Raw genomic sequence first — 6,000 nt, 5'->3', positions numbered from 1 at the left:
AAAAGACATTTTTCTCCCTCTCCAATTATATCAGGACTTGGGTTCATCACAGGAAGCTGATGAGTTGGTGATTCAAGACAGATAAAAGGATGAGCTTCTTCAAAGGGCACATAAAGTATGGAATTCACTCTCACAGGCTATAGTGATGGCCAGCAATTTAAATAGCATTAAAGGGGGATTGGAAAAATTCCATGGCTACCAGTCCAGATGCCTATATGCTACTCCAGAATATTGAGCCAATATGCTTATGTTCTCCACCAGGATATCATGGGACACTTTGTCAAAGGCCTTGCTGAAATCCAGGTATACCACATCCACTGCATCCCCTCCATCTAGCCATCTCGAAACCTTGTCATAGAATTCCACAAGGTTTGTCTGGCAGGACCTGTTTTTGCGGAAGCCGTGTTGTGTGACTGTCAGCCTCCCTTCCCTATCTAGCATCACTAGATCCCTCTCTATTATGAGCCTTTCCATTGTTTTTCCTACAATGGACATAAGGCTAACAGGTCTATAATTCCCCATGTCCCTTCTACTACCCTTTTTGAAAATTGGGACCACTGATGCCACCCTCCAAACCTCTGGAACTTGACCCGTTCTCCACAAGGCCTCAAAAATGGAGGCCAATGGGCGTGAGAGAACCCCTGCCAACTCTCTCGAGAGTGAGTCTTTACTCACTCTCGAGTGTAACCCATCAGGGCCTGGCGCCTTTGTAATGTCCAATGCCCTGAGGAGCCCCTCGACTTCAAGCGGGTTGACTCTAATCTGTGTTCCTAAGTCCCCAGCCTCATCTAATCTCCTATGCGGATATCCCCCATCCTGCTTTAGGGAGAACACAGAGGCAAAATAGTCATTTAGCATCTGTGCCTGTTCCTTCATATCAGTCACTGGATCTCCTTCCTCCTTATTTAGTGGTCCCACCACTTGTCTCTCCTTCCTCTTCCTATTTACATGCAGAAAGAGGCCCTTTTTGTTGCTCTTGATATTCTTGGCAAGTCTCAGTTCGAAATCAGACTTAGCCTTGTGAATAATCCTTCTGCAACGGGCCTCCTCATCCCGGTATACCCTTTTGTCTATTTGCCCCAGTACCCATTTCCTACGGAGGTTCCTCTTTCATCTAATCCCTCTAACCACCTCCTTTCGCATCAATGGTGGCACTCTCCTCCGCCTCCCCACCTTACTGACTAGAGGTATCGTCAAGGCTTGCACCTCCAAAACCTCCCTTTTGAGTGCTATCCACCCCTCCTCAACTTGCTTACCTTCCAGGAACCTGTCCCAGAAGACTTTCCCCAGTCTGGCCTTCAGTTGGCCAAAGTTGGCCCTCTTGAAATCTCAGCTTCTAGTGCTCGACCTGCTGCACGTCCCCAGTCCCCTGATCTCAAAGCAAAGGATGGAGTGATCACTTGCATCCAGAGCTCCCCTAATCTGTACTTCATCTATCAGCTCCTCCCTATTGGTCAAGACCAAGTCAAGGATGTTTCCCCCCCCACCATCGCCTCTCGGACCCTCTGTGTGAAAAACCCTCCCTCTAGCTCAGGGGTCTCAAACTCAACCTACCTGGGGGTTGCTGGAAGTAGAGTCTGGGTGAGGCTGGGCCGCATCAAGTATTCCACCACTGTGGTGGTGGTGGGCCGCTCATCCCATGGCCGGCCCGGGTGCCACTGGTGCTTTGAATGTCAGAGGGCCCCTCCCCCGTGCCCCGCCCGTCCCGGCAATTGGCCTATGGGCCGCGAATTTGAGACCCCTGCTCTAGCTTCTAGGAAGCGACGTGACCTGGCTGTCACCGCCGAGTGAGTCTCCCAGCTAATATCCGGGAGATTGAAATCTCCCATAATTACTGTGTCTCTCCCCCGAGATATCCTTAGAATTGGGTCTGTCAGGACATCATCCAGGGTCTCAAGTTGACCTGGAGGGCGATAACGTATCTCCACTGCCAGGTCTCTTTCCCTGTCAAAACCCCTAAGTTTCACCCAGACTGCCTCTACCGAATCCCCATCTGTTCTGCATCCTATCCCTTCCCTGACGTATAAAGCCGCACCCCCACCTCTCTTTTCCTTCCTGTCCTTTCTAAAAAGGTGATACCCTTCTATGTTCACATTCCAGACTTGCCTTTCATCCCACCAAGTTTCTGTGATTCTCACCAGATCATACTGTCCTATTCCCAGAAGAGCTTCAAGCTCTTCCTGCTTATTACCCATGCTCCTAGCATTGGTGTACATGCACCTCAACTCCTTCCCACCGCTTCCTTTCCTTGGAGTTCCCAGCCTCCTCCTCCCTCCCATCCTCCCTGATACCTGGCCCCTCTCTGTAGGAGTCCTGTCAGTCCCTGCAGTACCTCTAAAACCCTGCTCCCAGAGCCCTGATCCTCCCCCCACACTTGTCCAGTGCAGACACGTTACTGGGGGGCCTGAACCTACCCCACCCCCCGACTCAGGTTAAAGTCTTCTGGATGAAGCTCGCTAGAGCATCTCCAAAGGACCTTTTCCCCATCCTCGTGAGGTGTAACCCGTCCCTTGCCAGAAGTCCATTGGCAAGAAACCGAGTGCCGTGGTTGAGGAACCCGAAGTGTTCCTTCTGGCACCACACCCTAAGCCAGTCATTCACCTCAGAGGCCCTCCTGTCCCTTCCTGGCCCAAATCCCCGGACAGGTAAGATTGAGAAGAAGGCCACTTGGGCCTTCAGCTCCCTGAGTTTCTTCCCCAAGGCCTCGAAGTCCTTGGTGGTCCCAACCACACCCTGCCTGGCCACATCGTTTGTGCCCACATGGATCACCAGGAGCGGCTGGTGACCCCCAGAGCGAACAAGACACTCCACTCTGTCCTTCACATGCCGGATGCATGCGCCCGGCAGGCAGCAAACCTCCCTTGTCTCCAGGTTGGGGAGGCACACTGCCGCCTCAGTGTCCTTCAGCAGGGAGTTCCCAACAACAATCACCCGCCACCGTACCTTCCCGCTACTGGTGGGCAGCCGTGCCTTGGCCCTCGCCTGTCCCGCAGCAGCCCCCTTGCTGCCTGACATTCCAGGTTGGGGGTCCTGCTGGTCCCCCCGAGGCCTCACCAGCCCCAGCCTCCCCAGGTGGAGAGAACCTGTTCCCCATGTCTTTGCGGCTGCTCCTCCCATGGCCTCTCCCTCAACCCTTTGTCCAGTGGGGGGCTGCTCCCGGTGGGCCTGGAGAGCTTTCTCGGCCCTCAGGCACCTCACCTCCTCTTCTAGCAGGGTCACTATCTTGCATTTAGGGCAAGTGTATTCCTGACTCTCCTTGCGGAAAAGGGCAAACATGTTGAAGCTGTCGCAGCGGACAGCAACACCCGTGACTCCCGCCAAGGCCATCTCCTGGTCTGCCATAGGTATCCCTTCCGAGACCTTACCTTGGTCCCCTGCCTTGTTTGTCCTGCAGTTCCTCTCACTCGCCCAGTTCTCCCAGACAAAAACCCACTCGCACACACACACAAGGATAAAACAAACTTAAATTTAAAATGGAAGAAAAACAAAGCAAAGCAAAGCACAGCACAGCACAGCACAAAACAAACAAACAAACAAACAAACAAACAAAACTCTGTGTCCCAGGGAAGGGAGTCTCCGGACAGCCCAGGCTGCAGCTAAGGGATGCAGACAAGGGACGACGCCAAGAGGCCAGAGCCAAAAGGGTTTGCAGTGGCTGAGCGCGGCCTTATCAGTCCCTCAGGCTGGTGGCCCCACCTGTCTGCTTCCTCCTGGCTCCCCTAGCCTCTCTGGCCCCACCTCCTTCCTCTATGCTGCTCCTGGTCCTCTGCTCCCCTGCCCAGCTCCTACCTTGCCTTCGCCAGTCCCCTGGCCACTCAGCACTCTCTCCCAGTCTGTGCCTCTGCTGCTCTGCTGCTCTGCCAAGAGGCCAGAGCCAAAACCTCTTATCTTCACATCAACACACCCCGTAGGGTCGGTTGGGCTGAGAGTTTGTGAGTGACCTAAAGTCACCCAGTGAGCTTCATGGCTAAGCCCTAGTGCTACACTCTTGACCACTGATCACACTTTTGTCCAAAAGAAAGAGAGAAAAAGAAAAACATTTCTTACTGGAAAATCAAAATACTGGATGCAAGCAGCCTTGAAAATCCATCTAAGAATTTAAAAATCTGGTAAACATCTTGATTGAGAACTAACTTCATATTCATAAATTGCATGATGCAATGCTATTAACACAAATCTTTCTTCACTTTTCCACCCCACTTTTTATTATATTTTACTGGGAGCAGCAGCAGCAGCAGCAACAAACACACATAATGAAATGACAGGATCACTAAAGACAGGTTCTGTTTCTTAGTATGTCATGGATACTAAGAATATTTTTATTGTATAATTTTTTATGCATTTGTTTGTTTTTGTTGTGAGCCGCCCCGAGGCTTTGTTGCAATGGGGGCAGCATAGAAATGTAATAAATGAATGAATGAATGAATGAATGGTACTGTTACCCTCATGTCCTACCTGTACATTTCTTGTGAGCAGCTAGCTGGCCACTGTGTGAACAGAACACTGGACAAAATGGGCACTTGATTGAGCAAGGCTATTCTTATGTTCCAATGCCTAGTGCAGGGGTCTCAAACTTGCGGCCCGCGGGACAATTGCTGGGACGGGCGGGGCATGGGGGAGGGGCCCTGCAGCCTTCAAAGCGCCAGTGGCGCCCGGGCCGGCCGCAGGATGAGTGGCCCACCACCATCGCGGTGGTGGAATACTTGATGCAGCCCAGCCTCACCCAGACTCTACTTCCAGGTAAGTTGAGTTTGAGACCCCTGGCCTAGAGTAAGGTCCAGATTTGGGACAAACAGATGAAACCTTCAGTTAGAATGAAGAAAGACTGTTTTCCCACAAGTGGCCTCACGTGTTGTTTGTCCCCTATCCATTTTCCATGATGTGGTTTGTAAACCCTGGCAAAGTGTCCAAGAGTAGCTGCCACCAGTTTCCCTCTCAGGCTTCCATGGATATCAGGCACACAGGATGGTTTGTAAGCTACTCTGTTCTGTGGCAGCAGCACAGTAGAAGCTCTTGACTGCTGCATGCAGCCCTTCAAGCCATTTGGGGGAACGAGCTGCTTGACCTCACTTCCTTGAGAAGCAGAGAGGGCAAGCAGCTGGACCCCTCCTGCTGCAGCCACAGTCATTACAGGAACTAGACCCTGCATTAGCCCACACCCAGTTGGTGAGGAATCTGCCAGCACCATGCCAAACAACAACAGCAGACTGTGTGTGTGTGTGGGGGGGGGGTCCTACACCTGTGCTCCTCCACCACCCACAGTCAAAACTGCAGGCTTTAGGTGGAGGGGTCCTGATCCACTGGGTCTCCCCAGGAGAAGGTCCCACCAAACCATTTAGAGAAATGGCACCAAGGAGAAGCTCCTGCCCTGCTCTACTTAGGCAGAAACTTGCTAAGCAAAGGGGCGCCACTCTCTGTCCTCTCCTTGCTGCTGCAGTGCTGCTCAGCAGAGCAGGCCACTTCATAATGGGCTTGCAAGCCCAGCACAAAGTAGCTTGTGTTCCCCCACATGTCCCCCACCCTACACTCCTGCTGATCCCATTTTGACCATTCTCATCGCCTCTCCCTCAGTCCTCTTGCAGTGTCCTCTGGGAAATGCTCGAGAGGAATGGAGTGGGAAGGACTCCTGCTGTGCCCATTCTTTAGGAGGGCCCCCCTCAGGCAATTTTAAAGTATTGTCTGAAGTTGTCCACAAGGAAATCTTCAGTTCCCTGTTATTTCAGGAGAATATATCACATGTGGTATCCCATATAAGTGGAACATCATCCAATGTAAACTTAAAAGGGGTTGTCAGAAAAATGCTGTTAGATCAGCAAGAACATCCTGAAAGGCAGCTGTTTTAAACCCACAAAATCCACCCCTCTGGGAGCACCCCTCAATGCATCTAGCAGGCTGGACTCTGTAGAAGTTCCATTAAAATGTAAGGAAACAGTTATTTAAGATTATCTCATGCAAAATTAACTATGATTAAGTGCATATTTAGATATTAAGCAGCATACT

Source organism: Varanus komodoensis, unplaced genomic scaffold (assembly GCF_004798865.1).
Source record: "Varanus komodoensis strain SLA01 unplaced genomic scaffold, ASM479886v1 scaffold20_1, whole genome shotgun sequence".
Lineage (NCBI taxonomy): Eukaryota > Metazoa > Chordata > Lepidosauria > Squamata > Varanidae > Varanus > Varanus komodoensis.
This window is presented reverse-complemented; position numbering follows the sequence as displayed.